Here is a 15,799-nt window from a genome sequence, read left to right on the forward strand (position 1 = left end):
TGTCTCAAAAAAAGGAAATATTGTTGACACAAAAATAGGCCCCCTCAGGTCCTATTTGGAAGTGAGCAGGGTAAAAGTAATAAATATTCAATGTTGTTTTTTAAGCATTGGTTATATATTTTGGAGGGTGGCTTAGTCATACCACTTGATCCTCCATAGCTCATTCTTTTTAATCCTCTGTAGCAAGAGTTGGCAGATAAATTCTCTGTAAAGGGCCATATAGTTAATATCTTAATGTAGGCTGCATGGGCTCTTTTGCAGTTACCGTGTTCTACTCTTACAGTGCAAAAGTAGCCATATACAACGTGTAAACAAATGAGTATGTGTTTCAGTAAAGCTTTGTTGGACACTGACATCTGAATCTTATTTTCTTATGTTTTGACATATTCTTTTGATTTTTTTAAAACCATTTTTAGCTTATGGGCTGTACAAAAATGGGCTAAATAGTATGCCGACCCCTGTTCTTTAGCACTTCTGCTAATGGAAACATAATGTAAGCATATGTTATGAACAGAATGTTTATGACCCCCAGAATCCATATATTGGAGCTGTAACCCCCACTGCATTTATATTTAGCAATAGGACTCCTGAGGAAGTAATAACTGAATTAAACTTAAATGAAGTCACAGGGTAGGGTCCTGATCTGATAGGATTATTATCCTTACAAGAAGAGACATGAGTTGCACTCGCTGAGGAAATGCCACGTGAAGACATAGCAGTAAGGCTGTAGTCTACACCCCAGGAAGGCAGCCCTCATAAGAAATGGAACTGACCATAACTTTGACCTTGGACTTTGACGATTTCTAATCTTTTGCTTTTATGAACAATGTCATAATGAATATTTTTATACATAGACATTTTTAACATGTTGTCAAATTTATAGGTACATTTCTAAAAGTTCTGGGTCAGAGGATTGTGTTTTTCCATACATACACTTTAAAAAATGTTTTATTTAGAAACATTGCAAGAATAAGTTTACCTATAGACCCCTTACTACCTCTTGTTAACATCTTACCCTATTTGCTTTATCATTTGATCCTGTGTGTGTACCCTCTTTCTTTCTCTATCTGTGTATATTGATCCTTGAATAATGCAGGGGTTAGGGAAACTGACCCCCACCCCATGCAGTCGACTCCCCTCCCATACAGTCAGAAATTCATAGATGACTTTGACACCCTCCAATAGCCTACTGTTGATGGGAGGCCTTACCAATAACAGTCCATTAACATATATTTTGTATGTTATATGTATTACATACTGTATTGTAGCAAAGCTAGAAAAAAGAAAATGTCCTTAAGAAAATCATAAGGAAGAGAGAATGTCTTTACCATTCATTATGTGGAAGTTGACCATCGTGAAGATCTTCATCCTTGTCTTTACTTTGAGTAGGCTGAGGAGAAGGAAGAAGATGGTCTTACTGTCTCAGGGGTGACAGAGGTGGAATAAAATTTACATGTAAGTGGGCCCACACGGTTTAGATCCGTGTCGTTCAGGGTCAGCTGTACATAAAAAGTGATGTGCATATCTTCACATTGCAGAGTCACACTGGTGCTTAGGGGAACATGTTGACGTCATTCTTCCAATACCCCCCCAGTTTGGATTTCCTAAAGCATTTTTTCCATTTCTCCTTTTTCCTTATGTAAAACTTTCTCAGATTCTTGGAAAAATAATTAATACATTTTCCTATGGGTATATTTATGATCATAGGCATATACCCAGTATGAAAAGTGCCTGTCAACATTTTAAAAAAATATACAGAAGCATACAGAAAAGCACGCCTAGAATCAGAGGTACTTGTTAGAATTGATGAATGGCAGCTTTCCTGCGTGCCACTGTAGGAAACATAACTTGCCCACACCATGTTCACAGTTGCCTTCCACCAGGGGCAATAACTGGGTCACAAGGTTGGAGGAAGCCCATGTTCTGTGGTCACCCTCCACCTCCTGCTGGGCCAGGGAGGATGGGGATCAGGCCTCTCCCTTGCAGCACTGTGGGGAGTGGTGGTGGCGATCTCACCTTGGGCTGGCAGCATGCTGGTATATTAGTGGGCAGCTGACTGATGTGACCATGTGTCCTGAACCTGGACCTGCTTCTTGGCAGGTCCTTGAAAACCCACCATCTGCAGAGACAAAGAAGGATAGGATTGGGGACTTTAAAGGTAGAGCCTAATATCTTATCAGTCAGAAAGGAGTTCAGATTTTGGCAGAGCCCAGTCACTAATTTTCTAGATTAGAGGAACTTTAATGCCTACTGGACCCCCTGGTGACCTTTCTTTGTTATGGACTGGCTGGGAAGGAACCCTGGCCTTTAAAAAACTCTGTGCTCTTTCAAACTTCCAGGGCACCATTGAGATCCCTCAGGTGCAGATCTTCCTTGCAGACTTAGCACCTGGTTTGGGTAAAGGCTCTTGTTACTGAGTTCTTATCGAGTTTTTATCATGCTCAGCACAGCTTCCTGCTTCTCCAGGAGAGCTGGTGGGTTCTGTTTTCGGGCTGTCTGCGTGTTTGGCACTCACCCGCACCTGCTGCCTGTCACCCATCTCCTTGGAGAGGGGTGCTGAGCATAATCACTAGCTACAGCAGTTGGTCTCTTATTTACTGCCAGTTCTTCATCACTGAGAATCATTCTGTTAGGAAAATAAACATTGCCTCACCTGTTCACGGTGTAATATTTTCACTTGCCTTACACTTAGAGGTTGCATATTTACTTTCCTTCTGAAAAGATCAGCAGGATCTCAGAGCCTCCTGGTGATCTGGATCTCATTACTCACCATGTACGTTTTTTATCATCAGGCGCTTCTTTGGACTCTAGCCCATTCTTCCCACCTGTCACCATTCTGTCATGCTGATCTCTGCCTAGTAACTTGGCTTTTGGAGTTTTATTTCTCCTCTTTACCTGCTGTTGTCTCCCTTGTTAAATATAATTCTCGCGTGAGAAACTGGGCCTGATAATCCCAACGTAAAGGCCGTAGCCCAGGCAGTTTTAATGCTTGCAAAGTAGTCTCTTCATATTACTATAGCGTAAAAGAATCCTTTCCCTTTCAACCTCTCATTGCTTACTGCATCCATTATTTATGTACTTGTGTAATTCTTATCCATGCCTAGGTATGTGTTAGTGTAGCTCTGAGACTGTGGCTCCCTCTGGAGAAGGGTCTTTGTTTGGTATTATTCACCTGCTTCCTTAGCATCTAGTTTAGGGAAGACTGAATTGGGGGAGGCTACAAGTTGAGACTCACTGCTACCTCACTGTTTAAGCTCTTGAGCCAGGAGGTGACTGATTTGTCTGATACTTTTGTGTTTTAATAGACTAATAACCAGTAACAGTTCCTAAATATTTTGATGTAGGTCTAAGGGAGCAACAGGAATCTGAATCTGAGCCCGTTGGCAGAGATGGTTTCTCTGGGGTGCTAGATTTGAGCCTTCATCTTCCTTTATACTACTTTCTGTGACCTTCAGTTTGCAGGCATCCTCAAACTATGGCCCGCGGGCCACATGCAGCCTGCCTAGAACATTTATCCGCCCCCCACCTCCGGGTGTTTTTGCTGTTGCTACCTATCCTGCTTAGCAGCCGACTCGTCCCAGGGCCCACAGTCCGGCCCTCCAACAGTCTGAGGGACAGTGAACTGACCCCCTGTTTAAAAAGTTTGAGGACCCCAGGGTCCTTTCTAACCTAGATGTCCTCCTGAAGAAAAGGGATTACTGATACTCATCAGAAAAAGAGAAGTAGAGTTTGTGTTGTGTTAACCATCAGGGAGATACTGGCTGTAATCCTCTTCTTGCTTTTTCTCCTTTTAAATTCTTTGAAAAGTCCCAGAGCTGAGAGTCCTGGGTCAGGAGTAGGAAAGTCAGGCCGTCAGAAGCGAGAAAGGGGCCGCCGTGAGTAACTGTGCTGCACTCGAGAAGGTGTTGAGAAGCGGCATCAAGAGCAAACCAAACACTCTGAGTGCAGGATGATTTCATCATATGACGTAAGATGGAGGAGTTCTTGATTAATAATGCACTTTTTGATTGACAAGAAGTGAGTAAACTTTAGGTGGTGTGATATTTCTATTCTGTAGAAATACAGAGGACCCTATCTTTTCAGCTCTTGTTAAGTTAGGTACATTTATCTGCTTATTTGAAACCAAATTATTTGGGATTGGTTGGTGGCTAAGAAATGGGCTTTTGTTCTTATAGTTAACTTTAATGAAAGTTTTTTATTTTTCCCCAGTAGAGTGATTTTTTTTTTTTTTTTTTGAGACAGAGCCTCAAGCTGTCGCCCTGGGTAGAGTGCTATGGCATCACTGCTCACAGCAACTGCAAACTCTTGGGCTTAAGCGATTCTGTTGCCTGAGCCTCCCAAGTAGCTGGGACTACAGGTGTCTGCCACAGTGCTGGGCTATTTTTTGGTTGTAGTTGTCATTGTTGTTTGGCAGGCCAGGGCTGGATTTTAACCCGCCAGCTCAGGTGTATATGGCTGGCACCTTAGCCGCGTGAGCTACAGGCATCAAGCCAGTAGTGATTTTTTTTTTTAGAGACAGAGTCTCACTTTGTCACCCTTGGTAGACTGCTGTGGCATCAAATCTCACAGCAACCTCCAGCTCTTGGGCCTAGACGATTCTCTTGCCTCAGCCTCCCGAGTAGCTGGGACTACAGGTGCCTACCACAATGCCCAGCTGTTTTTTTGTTGCAGTTTGACTAGGGCTGGGTTCGAACCCACCACGTGTGGTGTATGAAGCCAGCACCCTGCTCACTGAGCCACAGGCACTGCCCCAGTAGAGTGATTTTTATTTGTTGAATTCTTTTTTTGTTTGTTTTTTAGCAGTTTTTGGCCGGCGCTGGGTTTGAACCTGCCACTTCTGGCATATGGGTCTGGCGCTCTACTCCTTTGAGCCACAGGTGCGGCCCTATTTGTTGAATTCTTAAAACTTTATTCTAACATAGGCTGAATGGGAATGGCAGAGAAAAATAATTTTTAGTGTAATCTTTACTATGATGTAAAAATAAATATCTAAAAACATGGATTAGAAAATGTTCTTTACAGACTTTCTGTAGGAAAAACAAATGTTTGTAAGTTCTGCTTATCAGCTGTTTGTTCTTCCTACCTCTACAATTTCATCCATTAATAACTGTCAGAGTTCAAGTTCAGTTCATTGCCCAGTCCCTGGAAATTTTCCTCACTGTTAGTAAGACTTTGAATCATAAATGTGATGACTAAATAGCACAATTCATTAAAGATAGTCATACTTTAACCAAATTATAGTTAATGCGAAGGTGAAATAGAGTATTTTATTAAAATATCTTAAATTTTATTAAAAGTTATTGTAACCCTGAGTTATTCTTTGCTTCTAAATTCCTCAGTGATATCTCAATAGATCTGTGAAATCTACTAAGAGATTTATTTTAATCCAGAAATCTTTCTATATCTCTAACCACACTAAAGCTCACATTTCAACCTTAAAAGCAGTATTATTAAATTACAGATAATTTATTAGTTCCTCCCCAGCAATAATGGGAGTGGTTTGGAGTATAGAAATGACAGTATGTTTGGTAAATGCATATGGGTATGGAGTAGTTATGACTTAACTCCTTGTGAATTTTTTTTTTTTTTTTTTTTTTTGAGACAGGATCTTGCTCTTTTGCCCCAGGTAGAGTATAGTGGTGTCATCATAGCTTACTGTAACCTCAAACTCCCACAGGTACACACGATCACACCTGGCTAATTTTTCTATATTTATTAGAGATGGGGTCTCACTCTTGCTCAGGCTGGTCTCTTAACTCCTGAGCTCAAGTGATCCTCCACCTTGGCCCCCTGAGTGCTAGGATTACAGGTGTAAGCCATTATGCCTGGCCTATCCTTGTGAGATTTTTGAAAAAATATGTTCTGGAAAACCAGAACACATTTACAGTAAGATATCATGATTAAGACTCATCAAAAACTATCTGATTTGATGATTCAAAAAGCTAGCCTGTCCAGGCTCAGCGCCTGTAGCTCAAGTAGCCAGGGCTCCAGCCACATACACCAGAGCTGACAGGTTCAAACCTCAGCCCGGGCCTGCTAAAACGACAATGACAGCTATCACCAAAAAATAGCTGGGTGTTGTGACGGCTACTCAGCTACTCTGGAGACTGGGAAAAGAGAATTGCTTAAGCCCAAGAGTTTGAGGTTGCTGTGAGCTGTGATGCCATAGCACTCTACTGAGGGCGACATAGTGAGACTCTGTCTCAAAAAAAAAAAAAAGAAAAAAGCTACCCTGGCCACATCTCATCAAACTGCACTTGAAATCCTTTACCTCTGTTAAGTTTTTCTGGACAGTCTAATTAAGGTGGTATAATTTCTTGGTTCTTTCTGTGATTAATGAGTGTCTACTGTAGCTCTCTTTATTCTTGAATATCAGCAAGTGTTTCTATTGTACATTTGCTACTAGAATTGCTGTCAGTTGCTGTATAAAAAATGGAAAGCCTGTTTACTGCTTTATGCCTTCTGATATATTTTTACATACATACTTAATTCTAACTTGGCCAACAGATAGGATGGTATTACAACTGAGGCTCAGCTTGACTAGATTAAACAGGAGGCATCTGGAAAATGGTGCAAGCCTAGATCTTTGGATTCAACTCCACATTCCTTGTACTGTTCTTTATTGAACACTGTTATATATTGATTTACATCATAAATTCTTAGAGAAGACAGACATAGCAATTAGTAACTTGAATCCATAGCAGCTTTTTTTATTTTTTAGAGACAGGTCTTGCTCTTTTGCTCAGACTGGAGAGCATAGCCTAATCATACCTTGCTGTAACCCTGAACTCCTAGGCTCAAGCAGTCCTCTTGCCTCGGCCTCCCAGAGTTCCAGGATTATAGGTGTGCACCCCCATGCCTGCGCCAGAGTCAGTAGTGGCTCTGTTCAAACTCAGGCGCATGTGTATTTTGGATGTAATATTTGTCATAAATGCCAAAATTATAATCAGTAGTGCCTTGCATTTAGATTTATAGCTGAAACCACTTTCTAATTCAGTAGGAATTATCTTAAAGTCCTACAATAAGAAATACGAATATTTTGAAGGCTGTTCAAAAAACAGTGTTCCAGGGTAGATGTTACCTCAGCTTTTGCTATGTGATGAATAAGGAGCCAGAAGGCTGGAGATTAGTTGTAAAGGTGAAGTTGACTTCAGGAGAAGGAGCCTCTTGGTATTTATGGCCACTCTTTTCTATGCTAATCCTTTGGTAGCTTCTTCTCATACTTCATACATATGCACTTGCAGCTGCAGGATAGGTAGATATAGAAAGTGCATTGATTTATGTTGAAATATGTCTCAAGAGTCTCAGATTTTTGCCAATGCTGATGGCTGTGCCAAAGATGAAGTGTGAGATTAAAGGATTTTATTGCTTACCGCATTTCTTTTTGACCTGGCTAGGTTCATGTTAGGAAGTGTTTTGTTTTAGGATGTTGTAATACATCTGCATAGCACTTTATACTTTTTAATTTGTTTTTATGTATTTACCTTCACAATAAATCTGTCAAGTCAAGGGAGATGAAGTTTGTATTATCCTATTGCAAATGAAGAAATCCGACTTGCAGATAGTATATAGCACTGTCATGAAGAAGATCTTCTATTTTTATATGTGTTATATATTATGAATCAGACCAGAATCCTTGCTCTACCACTTGCTAGCTAAGTGATTGATCTCTCTAAGCCTTGGTTTTCTAATCTGTAAAATGGGGAACCTTATAGATTGTTGGATGGTTTAAACAAGATAATAGGTAGAATATGTTTAGAACAGTGGAGCATATAATAGGCACTTAATAAATAGCAGGTAGTTTATTTTCAGAGGTTATTACTCATTTATTTAACTCAACAAACACTGAGAGCCTTCTATGATCTAATCAGTGCCAGACATCAGGAACACAGTGACATACAAGATAGGATGGGTATTCTTTTTTTTTTTTTCTTCCCTTTTTTTTTGAGACAGGATGGGTATTCTAATGGAATTTATGTTTAGTGGTAGAAATAATAAATGAGTAAGAATTCCATGGAGTGACAAGGACTTTGAGGAAAGTAAAATGGGATGGTGCTTGAGAAGGGTATTTGTTAGTTGGGAAGTCCTATTGCAGGAAGCAGCATTTGGTCTGAGACTAGGGGAACCATGACCACGTGCTGACCTGGGGGAATAGTCTCAGGAGGAAACACAGCTGCAAAGCTGAGGCAGGGCTGAGGCAGTCTCCTGGGCAGCGCATTTTACCAGTGCAGCATGGAGAGGCTGTGAAGAAAGCAGAGGTACATGGTTATAGAAGAAATATGTCCTTCTGTAATTGAGAGTCGGCTGTGTCATACAACTAGATAAGCACCCAGAAGTGCACAGTGTTCCTGCTGGTGCGCTCCTGATCTGATCACTGGGTGGTGTTTACCTTGTGTTCTTATAGCAGTCATCTCTAAAGTGATGTTATGGTTCTTGTTATCTGTGGTTGAATCTGTTTGTTTTAACAGTCTAAAGGGGCATGGAGGGTGGAGACAGAATTGGGGCAAGAGTAAAGACGTTATTTCTGAACACCACAAAATAGGGACTAGGAAGTTGGGGGAGTGAAGGAAAAAAAGATCCTGTTGTGCAGAGAGAGAAGCTGTTGAAACTGTGGCTCCTTGAGATGACGTGAGTGAGCCAGCGTGGGCTGGGCGGTATCGCTGCCCAACTCACCAAGCTGAATCCAGGTAGTTAAATCTCAGATGCTGCTGCAGGCAGCGGTCCTCAAACTTTTTGGCACCAGGGACTGGTTTCATGGAAGGCAATTTTTGAATGATGGGATGCCGTGTGGCCTGGTTCCTAATAGGCCACAGACCAGTACCCAGCAGTTGGAGACTAGAGCTCTAAGGCCTTAGACCAGTGGTTCTCAACTGTTTTAAAGGCGTGCGGCATTAGGAAGGTTGAGAACCACTGCCTTAGACTGTTAGCAGCTTTTCTCATCTCCACTGAGGCCAAAAGGAGCGGTGATACCCTTGAGTTTTCTTATTAAAACAGATTTCATTTCCTTTCCTTATTTGTTTCTTTGAATCATTCTGTCAGTTTAGCTACTATAATTGATCAATTAACATGATAAATAATAATTGTGAATAATGATTATACTACATAGTAGCAAACACTTATTGAGTGCTTACTAAGCCAGTTCCAAGCTTTGTTACCTCCATTATTCTACTACTGTCTTTCCTATTTTACCAATGACGAAAATGGGCACAGGGGGTTAATCTATTTTAGGTCTCACAGCAGATCAGTGATGCTGGATGCCAAACCCACGCTTAGCTTTACATGAGAGACTCTGCTCTTTATTTCCTTCTCACGAGCATATATTTAATAATTAGTTATGGGTTATTTAGTAGTCTGATAAGAAGTGAGGTGGTGCTTTTCTTTTGGAGAAGGAAGACTAGCTGATCAAGACATACTGGTTGGTTAAAGAAGAGCTAGAGATGTTAATTCCATAGCACTTTACTGTAAACCTTTCCATTCTGAGGAGTTCCACCTGTGTACTACTTGAAGTGGAATGCATTAAGAAGTAATATTGAGGAGAGAACTTAACCTCTGTTTCCTCAAAAAAGGGTTTCCTCTTTAGAAGGGGGCTAACCAGTGACAGATTGGGATTATTACCCCTTTAGTGTTTTTTTTTTTTTTTTGGTGCAGAAACTATAAGAATAATAATTTTTAAATTAAGAAAAATCTTTACCCCAACAAATTTTTATTTTTTCACATTCACTTCCAGTTTTTGCATTTGTGTAGGTAGTATTTGTACATAGACCTAATTATAGAGTTATCTCCTCATTTTTTATTTAATATTATGTTATAACAGGTTTTAAGGTTAATGAATAAGTCTCTCTGGTGAAAAGGAAAAGATTGGAATATCAAAAGGTTATGAGGCATTAATAATTGATTGGGACGATGCCTTCCAGGCAGCCCACGTCAGTTTTGAAGCTGGCCTTGGAAGGAGCAGCTGTGTGTTTGGACCTTGGAAAGTCTTCATCTTTCCAGGCAGTCTGTCAGGCATCCAGAAAAGTCGGTGGGGGGCAGGGGAGTGGAAAAATACAGTGGTTTGGAACTGATGTGAAACTAACAAGCTGGTTGAGTTAAAGAAGACAAACAATCTGCACCTGTTATGGTACTTTAATTGAGGTTAAAGCTGTAGGGAATAGGCAGTGCATTATAGTTCGGCAGAATTATCAATATTTTGTTCTTTTCAGTTCCTTTAATAGTTACATAGTGGTTATAAAAGTAGTTTATCAGTGGAAGAGCAAATTATTTGGCAAATACTATTTTAGTGATAAAGCTGTTATTCTGTGTTTAAATTCACTTTAACTCGTAGTGGTTTTTAAGTTTCAAACTTGTATAACTACAGACTAGCCATGTGATATTCAAAGACCTCCTTGATCATAACTCCAAATACCCTTAGGGTGAAATCCCAGATTCAGAATCTTTACTGGTAGCTCCCCCATCTAAATCACCTTTTTTTCTCCCAGGCCTCTGGATAACCTGAGTCAGGCGTCCTCAAACTACGGCCTGCGGGCCACATGCAGCCTGCCTAGGACATTTATCCGGCCCAATGGGTGTTTTGGCTGCCACTGCCTGTCCTGCTTAGCAGCCAACTTGTCCCAGGGCCTGCAGTCCAGCCCTCCAACGGTCTGAGGGACAGTGAATTGGCCCCCTGTTTAAAAAGTCTGAGAACCCCTAAACTGAGTGAAAAGAACAAGACAAAGTAGAGATCCCTTAATTTTGAATGCAGACAATCTGAGACAATTGGTAGAGGCAATTGTTTCCTAAAATTAGTAAAATTCAAAGTTATTTTTTGGGGGAGGGGCTAAGGCACATTGCACTTTATCAGATTAAGGTCATGTTGGACAGCAAAATACTAGAAAATAATTTATATAAGTGGAATTCTAAAAAACAGGTTGTATGTTAAATTTAAGCCACTCTTGTTTAAATTAAAGAAGCTTACACTGGAGGTATGAACTGGAACAATTAGTCATTATATTGGAATATGTAGTTTGTTTTAAATACTTCTTTGTATGCTCTAAGACCCTTCCCTGCTTTTAGCATAACAAAAATGTGAGACAAGTGTTAGCGGTGTAACATATATGTAGGTGGGGGAATGTGTTCTCAATGAAATGCTACCTCAGTGCAGTCAGCACAGTGTGGTTTCCAGGGGAGAAGATCTTCCTGTGAAACCCTAGCAAAGGCACTATTCTCTGCTGCAGGAACTTGTTTATGTGACCTCTAGGAGACAATTGAGATGGTCTTCAGTGAACCCATTTCCTTAGTGTTTATGTATAAACAGCTCTTAAAAGTATCTTTCCCCAAACTGTTCTCTTTTGGTGGCCTTTACCTTTTTGGGGCGTTGCAGTTGAATGATCACAGCTGTACTGGCAACACTATGTAGGTGCAGAGCTGCCTGTGGCTGGGTGGGCATCTGCATTAGTTTACCCTTTTTTCCCAAGAAAACCAAGACATAGAGAGATTAAGAAACTACACTAGTAAGTAACCCACCAAGGATTCAAACCTAGGCACAGTTTGAATCAGGCTTTTAACCCACTATTCATTGCTGTCTATCCACTAAAAACATTATCCTGGTAAAGAAAAGCCACTGCCCCTCTATTACCCTGATAGACTCAGAGCAGAGCAGAGATCTGAAGGTGGGATCCTGGAAAATAGCTGAATGGAGCTGAGGGCTAAGGCCCAGGGTGGTGGGAGGGTAAGCACTTGAAGAAACAGAGGTATCTGGTAAGTAGCAGCAGCCAACGTGAATGGCCTTTCTGCCCAGCAAGGCTGCAGAGTGTAATGTGGATGCCCACCCAGCCATAGGCAGCTCTGCACCTGCCACAGCATCTGGCTGTTTTTGTTGTTGTTGTTGTTGCAGTTGTCATTGTTGTTTAGCAGGCCCAAGCCGGGTTCGAACCTGCCACCCTCGGTGCATGTGGCCGGCTCTGTAACCACTGTGCTAAGAGCACTGAGCCATGTACTATGACTTTCTGAGATGATTTTTCCTCTCCATTCTCTCCCCTTTCCCATTTTACTATGAAATACAACTTATATGTAGAATAGTGCAAACACATACCTGTATAGTTTGAAGAATAATGGTAGAATATATAAGAATTCTAAGGGTTATAAGAATAACCCTTATCAAGAAGCAGAACGTTGCCCAAAGTCCTGCCCACTTCACAAGTACTTATATAGTTTATGTCTATGAATGAATGTCATTGGAAACTAAAATATGCCAGTGGAGGCCAATATACCTCATGTCTACTTATTTGAAGTTATTAAGCAGAAAACCTTTTAAAGTATGTTTTCTACCTTGACTAACCTTTGTAAAAGAGATCGGAAAATATGCAGTTATAGTATTAAATAATTTAAAGGCAGCAAAATACCAAAGATGACAGAATTTGATTGTTATTTGACATGTTTTACCATTTTGATAGGGCTGTGATGTTTGGATGAACAATAAAGTAAATGAAAGACATTTATAAGTTATATATTATCCTATAAAATTATTTACCTTCAGCAGAATCACTAGTTATATTACTACAATCAAGATATTTTGGTATTCTAATAACAGGATCTAGTCACAGCAATGATACAAAGAATAAAACAAAAATGTAATTATAATAGCTTAAACAAGTGGAATTTTAAATTAAAAACACAATACCATTTACATTAGCACCCCTCAAAATGAAGTAATTAGGTATAAGTCCAACAAAGTATGTTTAAGAGTTATATGAGGAAAACTGCAAACCATTGATGAAGGGAATCAAAGAAGAACCAAATTTATTGAGGAAAGAGTCCATGTTTCTGGATAGGAAGACTCAATATTGTCAAGGTGTCAGTTCTTCCCATCTTGATCTATAGATTCAGTGCAGTCTCAATCAGAACGCCAGCAAGTTATTTTGTGGATATTGACAAACTGATTCTAAAGTTTATGTGAAGAAGCAAGGGACCCAGAATAGCTGACACAATATTGAGAGAGAAGAACAAAGCTGGAGGACTAATATGACCCATTTTGTATAGTAGTAGTATAATAAAAAGCTCCATTAATTAAGACAGTGTGGTATTGGTGAAAGAATAGACAAATAGATTAGTAGAGCAGAATAGAGAGCCCAGAAATAGACTCATAGAGTCAACTGATCTTTCACAAAGGCACAAAGGCAGTAGAATGGTGCAAAGATAGGCTTTTCATCCAGTGGTATTGGAACAACTTGATGTCCACTTAAAAAAAGTGAATCTAGACACAGACCTTATACCTTTCACAAAAATTAACTCAGAATGGATCATACACTTAAATATAAAACATAAAACTACAAAACTCTGGAAAAATGACAGGAGAAAACTGAGATATCCTTGGGATGGCTATGACTTTTTGAATATAGTAGTAAAAGCATGACCCATGAAAGAAGTAATTGATAAGCTGGACTTCATAAAAATAAAAAGTTTATGCTCCCTGAAAGAGGATGTCACAAGAATGATATGACAAATTATAGACTGGGAGAAAATGTTTGCAAAAGACACATCTGATTAAGGATTGTTATCCAAAATATACAAAGAACTCTAAGAACAATAAGAAAATAAGTAACCTGATTTTAAAATATGCCTAAGACCATAACAGCTATCTCACCAAAGAAGATTCACAGATGGCAAATAAGCATATGACAATATGGTTCACATCATATATCATCAGAAAAATGCAAATCAAAAATGATGAGATTCTACTACACACTTAGTAGAATGGCCAAAATCCAGAACACAGACAATAGCAAATTCTGGTGAGGATGTAAGGCAACAAGAGCTCTCATTCATTGCTGATGGGAATGAAAAATGGCATAGCTACTTTGGAAGATAGTTTGGTGGTTTCTTACAAAATTAAACACATTCTTGGGCAGCGCCTGTGGCTCCATGAGTAGGGCACTGGTCCCATATACTGAGTGTGGCGGGTTTGATCCCGGTCCCGGGCAAATTGCAACAACAACAACAATAACAAAATAGCTGGGCATTGTGGTGGGCATTTGTAGTCCCAGCTACTTGGGAGGCTAAGGCAAGAGAATCACTTAAGCCCAAGAGCTGGAGGTTGCTGTGAGCTGTGATGCCATGGCACTCTATTGAGGGTGACAAAGTGAGACTCTGTCTCTGGGAAAAAAAAAATACTCTTACTATATGATCCAGCAATTGCACTGCTTAGTATTCACCAGAGGAGCTGAAAACTTATCCATGCAAAAATCTGCACAGGGGCGTTATAGAAGCTTCGTTCATAATTGTCCAAACTTGGAAGCAACCAAGATGCCCTTCAGTAGATAGGTATTGATTAAATTGTGGTATATCCAGACAACGGGATATCATTCGGTGTTGAAAAGAAATGAGGTATCAGGCTATGATATGACGTGGAGGAAACTTAAATGCATATTATGAAGTGAAAGAAGCCAGTCTGAAAAGGCTCTGTACTGTATGATTTCAACTATAAGACGTTGTACAAAAGGCAAAAAACCATGGCAACAGTAAAGTGATCACTTGTTGGGAGGGGATGGCTAGGTGGAGCCCAGGAGGATTTTTAGGGCAGTGAAACTACTCTCTTCAATACTATGATGGTGGACACATGTCATTATACATTTTTTCAAGTCTATAGAACATATAACACTAAGAGGGAACCTTAATACAAATTATAGACTTTGGGTGCTTATGATGTGTCAATGTAGGTTCATCAACTATAACAAACATGCTACTGCTGTTGGAGGATTTTCGTGATGGGGGAGGCAATGCATGTGTGGGGGCAGGAGATATATTGGAAATCCCTGTATCTACAGGAGTATCCAATCTTTTTGCTTGTTTGTGCCATATTAGGAGAAGAATTGTCTTGGGCCACATGTTAAATACACAAACACTAATGAAAGCTGATGAGCAAAATAAGGTCCATGCATAATTTTTATGATCTCTGCCACCACAGATGAGCAAAAAAAGTCTTCATATAATCCATGGGCCATAGGTTGGACATCCCAGCTTGCTATGGATCCAAAACCGCTCTAAAAAGATAGTCTTGAAAAAAATGTAATAATATAGGGTGGTTATAAAGTTTGAATTTCACACGAACCTTGTGGCTGCCCTGTATTTGAAACATAATATTTAAATTATTTTTATCAAAGATATAAGTTAAAACAGATATAAAAATAAAATACATATATAAATTTCATTAATGTAAAATCTAGAAAATGCAAAATAATTTATAATGGCAGATTCATCCACAAAGCAGTGGTTTTTGGGGGGACAGGTAGGAGGAAGAAATTATAAGGAGGTATGAGAAAACTTTTGAGATGCTATGTTCACTTTCTTGACAGTAGTGATGTTTGCACAGGTGCATTTATCAGGCTTTCTCATCGAGTAATTCATGTGCATTTTATTGCTTAACAGTTATATTTGTAAAGCTATAAAAACATGAAATTTTACTTTCAAATTTTTTTTTAAATATTAAAAATCTTAAAGGTAAAAAAAGCAAGTGAAGCCAGGTGCAGTGGCTTAATGCCTGTAATCCCCAGCAACTTGGAAGACTGAGGTGGGAGGATTGCTTGAGGTTAGGAGTTTAAGACCAGCCCCGACAAAATATCAAGACCCTAAAAATATTCTCTAAAAAATATTTCTTTAAAATAAATTAACTGCACATGGTGGTACACACTATAGTCCCAGCTACTCAGGAGGCTGAGATAGGATTGTTTAAGCCCTAGAGCTCAAGTTTGCCGTGAGCTATGATCTTGCCATTCTACTCTACTCTGAGTGACAGAGAAAGACCCTGTATCTTTTTTTTTTTTTT

At 39.7% G+C, this 15,799-nt stretch overlaps 1 protein-coding gene across 1 annotated transcript in view; it reads left to right on the plus strand.

Moving 5' to 3' along the window:
* Positions 1-15,799, plus strand: part of SLC16A10 (solute carrier family 16 member 10) — a 131,793-nt gene that overhangs the window by 30,119 nt on the left and 85,875 nt on the right. The window lies entirely within an intron of this gene.

This window comes from Otolemur garnettii, unplaced genomic scaffold (genome assembly GCF_000181295.1).
Source record: "Otolemur garnettii isolate 467f Iridium unplaced genomic scaffold, OtoGar3 scaffold00002, whole genome shotgun sequence".
NCBI classification, from domain to species: domain Eukaryota; kingdom Metazoa; phylum Chordata; class Mammalia; order Primates; family Galagidae; genus Otolemur; species Otolemur garnettii.